Raw genomic sequence first — 14796 nt, forward strand, 5'->3', positions numbered from 1 at the left:
GTGATGGAACAGCGTGTGTTGGGTTTGCAAAAAGATGTCGGAACAAACTGGGAGGAGTGTTCGACCAGCTAGGAACAGAGTGATAATACTCCCCTGTTGTGCGGGGTGAACACAGATAGGTGGTACATCTGAGACACCATTCATCACACCTAACTCCACAAACGCTGGGAGAATATGTGAGCAGCCTCCAAAGTTTCACTTTCAGCCCAACTGGCAAAAAAAAAAAAAAAAAGGTTTTTAATTCAGAAGCTCTGTGAAAGCAGGAAAGCAATGCCAAGCAAGTTGTGCTCTCAGAAGTGTGAAAACGAAAAATCAATCAGCTCTTCCAAACAGTGTACTACGGCATGACAAAACAATTACTATTGTATGTAAGTGTCTCTATACAGACGGAGCAAAGTTTGTTTGTTGGAAAGAGAGAGATCATCTGTGTGCGTGAGAGATTTAATATCTGATTTCAGTTTCAACTGTTCGAGATGAAAGCTTGATCACTTACTTTGATACTTCTGCGCTAAATCTACAGGTACGCTGTAGCTGTAGTCTACGTTGCAGCCTGACGTGCAGCTCACCAGAAATAAAGTCAACCTGCAACACCCGTGATTGGTCTGTTCACCGAGCAAAGAAAATCATTCAGCGAAACGGGCTGTCATGTGTAACAGGCTGTCACTGAACTGGACATGCTGTTAATGTAATGGCAGTAACGGTATTCTGCCGGTGCAACCACATGGCATTTTCTCATTTTCACAGCTCTACCAATGCGTGTATGGACGCAGTCGGTTCAAACGTCTCCTCTCTTTTCTATGTGCGGTATTTTGTCGGAAACTTGTTAAACATTTATTAGCTCAAGGGGATTGCAGGAAGTTTAATCACTTCGGGGCTCAAGAAAGTTCTACAGGTTCGAAAACACATAGCACTAAAAGATGAGGTTTAAAAAATTATTGTGTTTTGAAAATGACAAGGTTGAAAAGATACATAATGGTCAAAACTAATTGCAAACCCCCAGACTCAGTTAGCTGCTTGAGACAATATTCTGCAAGGGCAGGAAGTTGCCAATGAGGTCAAAGGAAATGAGGAGAAGGGCTTCCCATGGCCACAGAGACCAAACAGGGGGGAGAAGAAAACCCAGTGTTACGCACAACCCACACCATCCAAATGACACCTCGAGGGCTCCACAGCAAAGGCATGTGTGAAGGGACACCACCACTGGAGGGTCAGGCTGCCACACTGAATCAGTTACAATACTGTTACACAAAAATCACATTGCTTTCATCATTCTAAAAAGAAAAAAAAAAAAGGTAGCATTCTCAATGTCTCACACGGACAAGCGTGGATAAAGCCCGAAAGCCCACGACTGCAAAACAAAACAGAGAGAGGAGAAAGAAAAAAAATACAATAGGCACAAAACCAATGTCAAACAATAAACTGTCAGGTTAAGATAAAACTGATACAAATCAATGCAGTGACAAGGCTGATAAAGACACAACACAGCAGTTCTACTGGGTAGCGGAGCCCGGGGATTTGGAAAAGGCCACCCACAGCGGTTCACAGCCTGGTCTGCGACTACCTGAGAGCAGAGATGCGGCTTTCCAGACAGCAGGAGGGTGAGACTTATCAAACTCAGAGCTTGATCACTATCAACACACCAGAGACCTAGACGAGGAGTTGCTTTAGCTGGAAGCACGGTGAAAGCTGAATAAAGTTGGCAAAAGAACTTGAGCCAGCCTACCTCAAACAAAAGTGAGGCTGCATTAAGCAGAGGCTCAGAGTGGAACAATCTTTCTGTTTATGCAGCCAGGAGAGCAGCTGGCTACACTGCAAAAAAAAAAAAAAGGGGAGCGAAGGCCAATGTAACACCAATTACACACACTATAAACCAGCGGTGCAGCAAGACGGCAAGAATGCATACTGTACGGTCATTTTGGGAACAGACTGTGAGGAGACACGACGATTCGCCACCAACACGGTGCCAGATTCCAAGAAGAGGTAAGAGATGAACATCTGAGCATACACGGTGCTGAATGACACCTCGCAGTAATTAAAGTGCAGGAGAATCATCAAATCTGACGCAATGACAATTTAGTGGTGGTGTGACTCACTCCATGTAGACTGCAGGTACAAGCCTGCCATTGGTCATGCGTGTTATGCGAGCTGCGTGTTGCCGTTTTCAGAATCCTCTTTACTACAGGAAAGAGCAACAACAGCCTCCGAGTGGCAACCTACACACTCCAAAATGCTTAAGGTTTCCTGAGGATTTGGATCGTGCAATAAAGCGGCTATGCTATTTTTTATTTTTTTTGCCTTCAGTGACTCATCTATTTTAATGACAGTGTTCGCCTTAAAATGCAAATGTTCCACTATAACTAAATTCCCCCTGACACTGGCGACGCTACCGCTGCAGCCTTTGCTTAACTCCGCCCATTACAGTGGCAGCTGGTTGAAAGAAATCTGAACATGTGGTGGTTACTGAACAGTTCTTTTCTTCTTTACTGGCTGGCAATGGCAGTTTCTCACAGAGTTGGTTTGTTGATTGCTTGACTGCGCGTTAGATGATGTTCACAATTAGTGAGGCTACGTTTTTAATTGCACACTCGTTGGAGGGAGGAGGTCAAGTAGTGAATGTGCAACTCACAAAATAGTAAACATGTAAAGGTAGATTTTAAAAGTCACGCTATTGGAAATTTAATAAGTGTCACTTCTGCAGGATCTGGCTTTTCCTTTATCCCGCTGTGGCCCATTTATGATGTCACCTACTTTTCTGTTACCAGCCTCATGTGACCATATGCATAGACGGATTACCGCATGGGCAAAGTGGGCTTGTGTCCAGGGCCCCAGAGCCAATAAGGGCCCTTGGCCTTCAGGTTTTTTTGGGGTTTTTTTTGTGCAATAAATAAATAAATAAAAATGTGTTTGCTTTCTAACGTACTTTCCAACGTAACATTTTCGTGGATTTGCTTTCAAACGTAACAGACTACTTTTGTACAAAAAAAAAGTACGTATGACGTCAAAACAGTTTGTTTTCAAAATGGAGAGGCGAGTGGTTCCGAAAAAAGAAAGCTAAGGAAAGAAAAAGCGGATGAAAATGCTGCTTTGGTGCAGCCAATGCCATCAATCTCAACATTTTTCACCAAAAAACAGAGGCCAGATGACGGTAGGCCTACTCATAACAGTGGTGGAAGTTGTACTACACCTCACTGCTCAGAGGATCAGCGGGATGCTAACACTGCTAGCTCAAGTGCACCGGAGACATCTGATAGTGGTCAAGCGACACCATGTCCTACTGATACCATCGCTAGTACTACGACAAATGGCCAGAATAAAAAACGAACTCAGGACCTAGATGACCCAGAAGCGCCTGAACAGTTTGTCACTCATGGCCACAGAAGCCAAACTTGTCCGAGAGTTGGACTTCAATGACATTATCCAGGACTTCTCCTCGAGGAAGGCCAGGAAAAAGCTGCCAGTTTAGGTGAGATTTTATTTATTTTAATTCAGGAGTATTTTATTGTTATGTGGCCTGATGTGTGTATCAGTGCTGATTTATGGAGGCAAGATGGTTCTCAGCTCCTGAACTATAGATCATCACTGATACACGCATCAGAAGTGGTACCATGGACAGCGCCAGTGATGTTTTTTGTTTGTGTTTTGGTGGTTGTGTGTTGCCCAGTGTCATGTGCGTAATGTGCGCACTGTCAAGGGCCCGTGGTGATTATAATCCGTCTATGACCATATGTCTGATGCATCTCCTGATACTCAGCATACTCTCCCTCACTTTGTGGTCTAAGGTCTTGTAGCTGTGCATCATCTTAAATTGAATAATTAGAATTATACTTCAGAATTGTATTAGCCACAGCATTTTCCATTCAAAATGACTTGAAGCTGAAACATGTTGGTACAAAGGAAAAACTACTATTGAAAACTATTTTCAATTACAAACGTGATTGAATTTTTAACTTTCTCACTCCTGAATTTTCATGGATGTGATTCTGACAGTTTTAGTGATTGTTGGCGAAGTCAAGGAAATTTCTCTACATCATTGAGCCACATCTAGTTTTTTTGAATACCAGGCTCTCCAATGCTGTCTGAACTGAAGCTTTTTAAGTTAACACCTCACAGAAAAGAGAAAACTCTATGTAAAATTACACTGAAATGAAACTAATTCTCCAACACTATGCACAGCTACCATATGCTGTGTATTTATCAATGACTGATTTTTTCGTTTTTAGTTCGTTATTAGTGTCGTTTACCAGCAGATATATAATAGTTATGCTTGATCAATGATGCCCTTTGGATGTGTTCTCTTCCAAAAGAAATGGAATGTGTATGAAAAATTAATAAAAATCCAAGAAAATGCCTCGACACAATAGTATGAACTAAATGTCCCTCAGGCTTGGAAATACCAGAACTACAAAATGAGGTCTGGACTTATGCTCATACAGTGATTTCTTATTACCCAGTTTGAATATCAGAAAAGGTCAGTTGTAGCACAGAGCTTAAACAGAATAGAGATGTGTACCTCCACAACACCATCCAGTAAACACGCTTCAGCCATCCACAACACTGGACACGGGAGGTTTTTATTTTTAATTTTACAGAATAAAACAAAAGACATAATTACGTGAAATAATCTGGCTATATCTCCAGCTCAAGTTACAAAGAACAGAATGCTAGCAAGCCAAAATAAACAAAACAAAGAGGGGGAAAAAAAAGGCAAGACTTGGCAAGGATTTATGCTGTTCTGCATTATTGTTTTCTAAATGTTGTTTCATGACATGGCAATTTATTTGCTAGGACATACAGTTATATAAATACAGTTGCATTAATATCTCAGTGTAAGCTACACAGAAAAAAAATGAGAGTTTAGTGGTATTAGTTCCACAAATGGAAGTACAGAACAAGTGAATGCTTGTCCAGGGTTAAAAATTCAAGATGGACGTCCAGCAGATGAGCAGAGGATACAGCTGACCAACATGGAGCTGATCTGTCCCTGTGTCTGTTGTGTCTCATCAGACTTCATTTAAAGTGAGGACAAGTATTAACTAGACAGACCAACATATCTGTTCAACCTGTTTCCTAGAGATGGGACCTCAGGTGGAGTTTTGACAGCAAGTCAAATCACATTTATGGGTGTCTGTGTTCTACTCATAGCTTCAGAGGGTCAGTATATATCTATAGCTAAGCTGTTTATTGCCTTTACTCATTTGTCATCCTCATCACTCATTACAGCTATCAGCAAGCCTGTGTGTTTGGTGCCGCTGCAAAGGAAGAAATATCTTTGACGTACTATATGGTCTGATGACAAGTCTGATCACCAGCTAACCCTAAAGCAAGGCCAGACTGGGGCTACGGTTCACCAGTGCTCTGTTTTGTTTTGTTGTTGTTTTTTTTAATTTGGTGCAGCAGCCTTGTGTGTCATGTTATGATCATGTCATGGAGGGAACAGAGGATTTGGCTGAACAAACGTTCAAATCCAAGCAGAAAGAAACGAAGCAGGAACAGGCATTTTTGTGCAATATGTGAATTTGAAAAATCACTTGTATAAAACTAAAAATAAGTGAAAACAATATCTGAACTGACAAGATATTCTTTCTCATGGTAGAAATGGGGGCTGCGAGGTGGAGCAGTTGGGAGCACTGTTGCCTCACAGCAAGAAGGTCGCCGGTTCGTCCAGTACCCGGGATCTTTCTGTGTGGAGTTTGCATGTTCTCTCCGTGCAGCGTGGGTTCTCTCCGGGTTCTCTGGCTTCCTCCCACAGTCCAAAAACATGTTGAGGTTAATTGGTGATTCTAAATTGTCCGTAGGTGTGAATGTGTGCTTGGTTGTCTGTCTCTAAGTNGATAAAATATGAATGTTGAAAATGTTTGAGCTGTGCATGTTTTGTGTATTTGCCTCCTTCTCAAATTCTTATTTTTTTTCATATTTTCCCTACTTTAATGTTTAAGATCATCAAACAAATGTAAATATGAGTCACAGGTAACCCAGGTAAACACAAAATGCAGTTTTTAAATGATGATTTTAAAAACTATTCAAAGCTACCTGGCCCTGTGTGCAAAAGTAATAGCCCCCTAAACCTATTAACTGGTTGGGCCACCCTTAGCACCAACAACTGAAATCAAACGCTTTCTATAACTGGCAATGAGTCTTTGTCAGCAACACTGGAGGGTTTTCGAGCATGAACAGCCTTTTTAAGGTCATGCCATGGCATTTCAATTGGATTCAAGTCTGGACTTTGGACCACTCCAAAACCTTCTTTTATTTTATTTTTTAAGCCATTCAGAAGTCAACTTGCTGGTGTGTTTTGGAGAGTTGTCCTACTGCAGAACACAAGTGTGAGTCAGCTTGAGGTCATGAACTGATGGCTGAACATTATCCTTCAGGATTTTCTGCTAGAGAGCAGAATTCATGGCTCCATCGATCACAGCAAGTCATCCAGGCAGCAGAGCAGCCCCAGACCATCACACTACCACCACCATGTCTGACTGCTGGTATGATGATCTTTTTCTGAAATGCTGTGATACGTTTATGCCAGATGTTAAAAGACACACACCTTCCAAAAAATTCAACTTTCATTTCATCAGCCTATGAAATATTCTCCCAAAAAGTCTTGGAAATCATTCAGAAATTTGTTTGCAAAAGTAAGACAAGCCTTGATGTTCTTTTTAGTCAGCAGTGGTTTTAGCCATTAGAACTCTGCCATGGAGGCCATTTTTGCCCTGCAGTCTCTTCCTTATTGTTGAGTTATGAACACTGACCTTAACTGAGGCGAGGGAGGCCTGCAGTTCTTTAGATGTTGTCCTGGGTTCCTTTGTGACCTCCTGGATGAGTCGTCGCTGTGCTCTTGTCGGCCGGCCACTCCTGGGAAGGTTCACTACTGTTCCATGTTTTCTCCATCTGTGGATAATAGCTCTCACTGTGGTTCGCTGAAGTCCTAAAGCTTTAGAAATAGCTTTGTATCCCTTTCCAGACCGATAGATGTCCATGACTTTATTTCTCATCTGTTCTTAAATTTCTTTGGTCGCAGCATTTTGTTTTGTTCTTTTTGAGATATTTTGGTTGACTTCATTTTGTCAGACAGGTTCTATTTAAATGATTTCTTGACTGAACAGGTCTGGAGGTAATCAAGCTTGGGTGTGGTCAGTGAAATTGAACTCAGCTTTCCAAAAAAATGTGATTAGCCACAGTTAATTCATGATTTGAGTGGGGGAAATACCTTTTAAAAATAAGAATTCGAGAAGACGGCAAATACTTTTTCACACACTGTACGTTCCAGTGTGTGTATTGTTAAGCTCAACTTTGGGGTGCAGAAGACAAGATGTAGTTTACATAGTTCATCTGAAGCTTGTTTTCAGTTTTAATACATATCTTAATATGTGGGCTGCAAGGTGGAGGGTGGGTAGCACTGTTGCCTNGAGGCCTTAAATTCCCTTTTTCCCTTTTTGTTTTGCCTGTTTTCTCAGCGTTGATTAACACATTTCACTAAGGAATAATGAGCTGTATCTACAGTGTGCCAAATAAATGTGTGTGTCAATATATTGTGAGTAAGCTAAGCAAGTGGTGCACTAAAGAACCGCTAAGAAATACAACAAAGTTCGGCTTTCCTTCAGGGTTCACAGTGGAAACCTTTGATATGAGCAGACTAAGCTGTATCAGAAGAGTCCAGAGAGCAGGTGTGGAAGTGGGAAGAGTGGAAGACAGAATGAAGAAGTAAAAGAATAACAACACAGCAGCACTCAGGCCTTTGCCTGTTTCTGAGTCAGACAGGTGCACACAGAACATATGCTCCAACAGATGGAGGTCCCAAGGTGACTTTCCCTTTGAGATTTTGCCACTTGCCTTGGGTTTTCTTTGCATTTCTGATTACCTGTTGAATAGATGAGATTTTTTTTTTTTTTTTTGCATGTGCTGAGTAATAAAGCGACTTCCAAATCAAGCACTGCCTCTCACCTTCCACAGAGACAGACTGCTCGCCCTCAGCGTTTTCTGCAAAATACCAGACATTCTGCAGCAGTAAATTAAACAGGAGCCATTTAAAATTCATAACGTGGTGGAGAGAAGTGAACAAATGCAGCCATTAAGACATTTGTCGCAGTCTTTGCTGGTCCACAGGGGGTGAAGAGGGAAGGGGAAAAAAGAGAGCTGTGTGGTTTTTAACAAAAGGATGCCAGTTGCTCAATGTGAGATTGGGATAACCATTTAAGAATGATAGATAAGTGATTTCTGTGGGATGCATCTGCTCAGTTGAAAGAGGAATTTATCTGTTAGGAAAGTGTTTCTGGAAGCAGAAAAACATTAGCTGAAGAGCCCCCGCTGTTAAACGACAAGTGCGCAGCGCTTTTGTTTTAACTTTAATGATTGACGGGTCACAGCAAAGCTTAAAGTGGAATGTCATTAAGAAATCCCAAAGAAGCTGGAGTGGAGGGAGAGCGAGGCATGAGGTGAGAAAAAGGTGCGCACACACACACACACACACACACATGCACACACTTTCCTCTCTGACAGGAAATCTTTCGCCTTGCTCACCGTGTGGTTTCTGAGTGCCGGCGTTGGGAACAGGCCGTGTTGAAGTCTGCAGACAGCCACTGTACGTCTCTGCCTGGGCGAGAAGGATGAGGTGCACTTTTCCCTGAGTTACTGTTTTCCGTCAAAGCCAAATGTTTTTCTGAGGCCTGTCGCTTAGATCAAAGTGGGCCGGGGCCTTCAGTCTGTCTTGGTCGACCTTCCTCATACTGCATCACTGCCAGATGAGAGCACAGATTTTGACTGCTTACATCCTGTATGGAACCCAGCAGTGGCTGCAATGTGTAGAAAAGTATCACATGCACTATAGCGTGTGTGTGTGTGTGTGTGTGTGTGTGCATGAATATATAAAGCCTTTTAAGTTGGATTAAAAGCATGCAGAAAGTGAAACAGTGCCAGATTTCAATGTGAGTTCTAAAGGTTGACAAATGCAGTTTTAGATAATCAGTGAGAAAAGTCACAGTAGGGACCTGTTTAAGTCGTGGTCATGTTTTCTGTCAGGTAGTCGGCTGACAATATTTATTTCCTATTGTAAGGACTTATCTATAGATGTAGCACTATGATCAGATGTAATTCTTAAGCAAGTTATGTAGTTAAAAAGAACTTTTTAAACTACTTTTTAGAAAAAGGTCTATATCAGGGTATTTTTACTGGGCCTCATTTTAAACAGTGGCTGAATCTCACTTCATTATATGCTGCAAAAAATTTAACATTTAACAAATGAATAAACTAATCTTTTCTTTTTTAAAAACCTAACTTATATATAGCAGTTTTAGACATTTAAACAGGAAAATACAGTCTGTTGCTAGTGCCAGTAATCTGAAAGCAGATTTCGGTGGCTGGATGTTGGATACAGTGTTTGGTTAAATTTGAATTTCACTCTATTTTTGCTTGTTCTTTTTTTTCTCAGATACTCGTCATTCTGTTGGCCTGAATTCAAAGTACAGTGTAGTAACTATAGTGCTTGACAGCTTTCTTATAAGTGCAACTATTGGTTTGGCAGCTTGAATTAATTTAAGTTGCGAGGAAACTTTTGCCTTCAAAGAAATGTACATTCATGAATGAAGGAGCTCTACGCACCTGCCGTAGACAGACGACGGCCATAATTTTACATCACTCAACTCAGCAGTGCAAAGCTGAATAAGTGGAATCATTACCCTTTGGTTAATTCTATAGTCTTTACGTAACAGAACATTTTCAGCTGTTTTCACATCAGGTGGTCAGTGGAGTAAAAATGTTAACTGACAGGCCAATGAAATACTATATATGATTTTTCATCAAGATTCAACAATAAAGCCTGTCAAAGCTCCACTTTTAAGTTGCTAAAGAACAACTTGCATAAACAGTTCAATGGCTCGAGGAAGCTTTTCAGATTTTTGTTTTTCTGTTCTATTTGCACATTTCAGTTCAACCAGACCATGAACCATTAAATAGACTTTATTTTTTCTTTTTTTTTAAAATCACTTCTGTCTTGTTCTTGTGTCTTTTTTTTTTTGTTGTTGGGTTTTTTTTGTTTTGTTTTTCCACCCAGGTTCTAGTGCTGGTCATATTTTATGATTACTTGATCTGGTCATATACATGGCTAAAGCTGCAGTACACAGCAGACAGACGGGCTGAAGTCTCCTATCACAGGCTTGATTGTCTAAAGCTTCAAAACTGAGCCAAGACGAGGTCGACAAGTCTACTTTTCCCTCATTACACTTGGATTACATCCTGAAAGTTACTATGGAAATGAAAGTTACCAAAGAATTGCCACCCAGTGATGCTGGAAATTATTGCCTACTGCAACTTTAAGCTGTGTTATACGGAAGCCGAGAGCGGTCATGGCCGCACATTTTTTTAAACGCCATTTTCCCGAGATAACGAGATAATTATCCCATTGACAGTTTCGGCTGTCACTTCAGCCTTCATCAGAAGTTGTCGGACTTCCAGGTGTGACGTATTAAGATACGTCACACCTGTATATAAGTATAGACAGCTGACCGGGAACTCTGACATGACGTGTCATGAGAACAGCTGACCGGGCACGACAACTTACAATGAAGCACTCGTGCCCGGTCTCGTCTGTCCTCCGGCCCCCCGCTGGTGACTGAGGATTGAATCCCAGGTGTGTGGGACCTCCCACACACCTGGGATTCCATCCTGGACCGGGCACGAGCGGGCAAACACACACACCTATTATCTCGTTTTCACGAGAAAACAATTCTTGTTATCCCGAGATAACGAGAAAATTAACTTGTTATCTCGAGAAAACGGCGAAGAAAGAACAGTAGCGGAAAACGACCGCTCTCGGCTTCCGAAGTGTTATTTTGCTGACAACTGAACTTAAATACAAGTTGAATACAAGAGGTAAAAATGAAATTTAATGTCCTCTAAAAGCACGGTGTCAACACTTAAAAATAAGAGACACAAACTTTGACAAAGTAACTTCTAATCAAGCATTAGTTCATATGCAACTCCTCAGAACATTTTAGCGAGTAGCTAATGATTAGTTGATTAAGAAGTGAGTGAGGAACAAATCAGCAAAGACTTGACAATTGATAAATCGTTAATAAGTACTTCCTTAATAATTCCTAATGGAAGACTATTTAGTAGATAATGATGAGCCACTTGAGAACAGACTGGGAGAGCGTCTAACAATGAATCATTAGACAATGATTAGCCCATGAACATTTGTGAATCGATCATACTGACTGCTTCACCTTCCTTATGTCCCCTCAACTACAGTGGTGCATCAGAGCGAGTTGGGGCATTTAACCACTCAGCATGATGCTGCATTTTACTTGAGGCAACATGAAAATGGTCATTTATCATGAAATGAGTATAAAGACTTCTAAGTAACTGCTTAATATTATGTCATTGCTTGAGGTGAATTAAAACAGTAACTACTGCTTTGGTATTACGTAATGAATGAGGTGTTACTAGTTTAGTTCTGTTAACTGGTTGGTTTGAGGTACTCTGGAATCACATATGAACAAAAAGGTCAATATGATTGAGGGATTTTCTGACTGTTAACTCCAGTTTATCAGCATGTGCATCAACTGCACCCATACCTGCATACATTCACACCCACACAATAGAGTACCTTTGATTTACATTGTCTCCATCCAGCAGGGAGAACACATAATTCTACTGCATAGTATTAATGAAGATCTGCATACCTGTTGGTAATAATGGAGTGACATTGGGTTCTACTGCATAAATAAATGCTTTACATTAGTATTGCAAAAACCCTGCTATTTTCTTCTTCTCAGCTTCCTTTGCTGTCTCCATCCTGCTGGTTCGCACTGAATCCTGAGACCAGTAGAATTCGTTCACCGCCTGCTCACACCAGCAGGAAAGTTAAAACTGTTGGAGCTTGTTGCACCCACAGGATCCCAATCCCAAAGCAGTGCTCTACTTGGAAGCACACATTAATAACTCGCTGAATCATATTTACATTTTTAATTACTGAGTTCTTATTAATAGCAAGTGGTCAATAGAGACTTGCATCCCGTAAAATGACGGCATAGGTTACTTGCACAAGCATCTAATTCCACTCTCTTACTTTTCATTGTGCCAGAACTCCTCTAGTTAACAAAACATTCTTGAATATGTTGTTGATTTTGTTCTCCAGCCAAGGTCACGGCAGCTGAAGGCCAATTGCAAGGAAACAGCCTTGGAAAGCTTTTGTTATTCCCATGCTCTGGTTCTAACTTTAAATGATTTGATTCATAAATGGCACCACAACAGCTGCAGCACCACCATACATATCTGCATCACTGTGTCTTAATCCTGGAACGACACCGTCACCATCAGTTTAAACCCAAATGTACAACACTGTCTTCAATCATTTTAAGATATCTGCATTTGGAGGTAGTTAACATTCTTCTTTTAAACCATCGGCATGCCGTAATTTATTCCTGTAACAAAGTGGCTCTCTAAATCCAGACTTGAAAAATATTCAAACCTAACAAAATATTTTTTGTACCTTATCAAATTTTAACAATACCTCTGCTAAATACTGAATTAGTTTGTTATTATGCTGTTGGTACATTCCAATGAGTTCTATGAGAGAGCAGAGGCAAACTTCCTATTCAGGTTTGCCGACTCGGATCATTAACAAGATGATCGCCCTTCATTTTCACGATTTCGTGAGCGTGTTTGTTAAACAGCGTTTCATATACACATGCATGCATTTTCAGCACACACACTTTATTTCCTCTCACAGCCCAGTAACAGTTTCCCTGCTTGCTTTTCTTGCCTCTCTCTGTTTCTGTCTCTCTCTTTTGGCTGTGATTTGACCATGAGCCAGCAAAGCCTGAGCAAAAGGTGTCTCATCTCCCAGGCTGTCTCTGCTCATCCTAAACACAGTTTTAATTGTGTTACCGACCTTGTCTGTGAGTGCATATGTAGCGTCCACACAGACTGAGTCCTGCATTTTTCAGCTAATTGTGTTGAAGTGACCGCAGCCAGGACTCTATTCTTCGCTCTGTAACTCATTCATTTAGCACTTAGCCTGCGTGGCACTCTGGTACACCAGCCTAAGGCAGCATGGCACAGACTTCCATCCCCATCAACAAAAGCACTGATTGTCTCATGGACGGAAAGATAGAGAGGGAATAAACATGACTGAGTGACCGTGCTTGAATTTACTGGGCGATTTTGGATTTGCTGAAGTGAAGATAATCAGCTTTCATTCCTCCCATCTTCTCTTCCACACAGAGAGTTAGAAGACGGGAAATTGGGAGGCAACAGGTAGACGCTCTAATTATTTGCCTCGCTGTCAAAGACATTAACCATGGCTGAGAAAACAATGCAGCTCCACTATCGGAGCAGAATAGGAAGCAGTGGTTTAGTCACACACTCATTTGCAGCAACAGAAAGTCACGCTCGGCATCACGTCGTGCTGCTCGGCAACTTCACAGAGCTGATTAGAGAGGAATGAGTCAGGGGCGAGACAGAGACGACTGCTGAAACCATCATTACCTCTCTTGTTGATCTTTAAAGCTTTATTGAACTTTATAGCTCTTGAAGCTGAAACCTATTTTTGGCCCAGTAATAGGAACGTCTAAAACTAAAACTGCATTAAGCTGCACTGGACAATTTTTTTTTTTTTTAAACAAAAGGACCAGATAACTACTTGTGATAAACAAGGGAACCGTCTGTAGTTATGGGGACAGAAATTGTTCACCCAAATTTGACGTCTCGCCCAGATCTATGGAGCATTTTACTGTCTTTCAAATCATTGTTTTGGTTTTATGGCCTTTCCTGTTTTGATTTACTCTCACCATTCTCATTAAACTCATTTCCAGCAGCAGCTGTTTTTAATAAAGAAAGCGCTAATAAAACCACCGTTCCCTACCTGCTCAGCACTGAGCAGCTGACAGACACAGTGGACAACAAGCTGCTCAACATAGTGGCAGATAAACAGCCAAATATTTCCTTCATAATGGACCAAAACAAATGCCACTACTGGTTTGTTTGCTGCAAGTGTTATGAAAGCAAATGTTTGCTAAAGTAGTATGCACCGGAACAACTGACATTCTGAAATGGACACAGCTGGGTGCATAAATTTTCCTCCTGCTCCTCTTCATCCACGTCAGTCTGATAGTAGCCGTTGGTGCAAATAGTACATGATCCGTTACCATCCCGGCTCCAACTACTATGAGGAGAAGACAATACAAACTTGACATTAAGACCAACAAAGACATTGAAGTGAGAATTGCTTTTCTACAAATGAATGGAATTTATTGAGAAATGATGAATCTTGTGTGTTGTTTTATTTTGATGCTGTTAGTTTCGTTTGTCTTGATGTTGTAGCCGTGATGTGTTTAAATCAAGATGACATTTCTTTTTGTGATTTGTGTTAAATTATCATCAGTTCAATATTCATTTCCAGTATATGTACAGGTACATTCAATAAGGAAAAATCAGCATCACACGTAGTTAGATTTCAACATAAAAACAACATGGAGGCAGCTTGTGTCTTTGCACATATATATACTTATAGAACTTTTCGCTGCAATGCCACCCCCATTTGTAAATTTTGCACTTTTTTCCATTTTCAAGAGACAATCATTAATCACTTGGCTTCTGCTGGCACCATTAGAGCATTTAGATCTGCTGGAAACTGTTCTGTCTGTGTCCTCACCAAGTTTCATGGCTGTGGAAGTTATATCTCTGGAGATACTGAACCTTTAAAATGGCTTCGAAATAAGAAGCCCACTGGAGTGTGAAAATCGAAAAATTCTCAGGTATGAAATACACACAGATATAAAACTCCCAAAATTCAGGCAAAATAGT

Source organism: Stegastes partitus, unplaced genomic scaffold (assembly GCF_000690725.1).
Source record: "Stegastes partitus isolate 25-593 unplaced genomic scaffold, Stegastes_partitus-1.0.2 Scaffold835, whole genome shotgun sequence".
Classification (NCBI taxonomy): Eukaryota; Metazoa; Chordata; class Actinopteri; family Pomacentridae; genus Stegastes; species Stegastes partitus.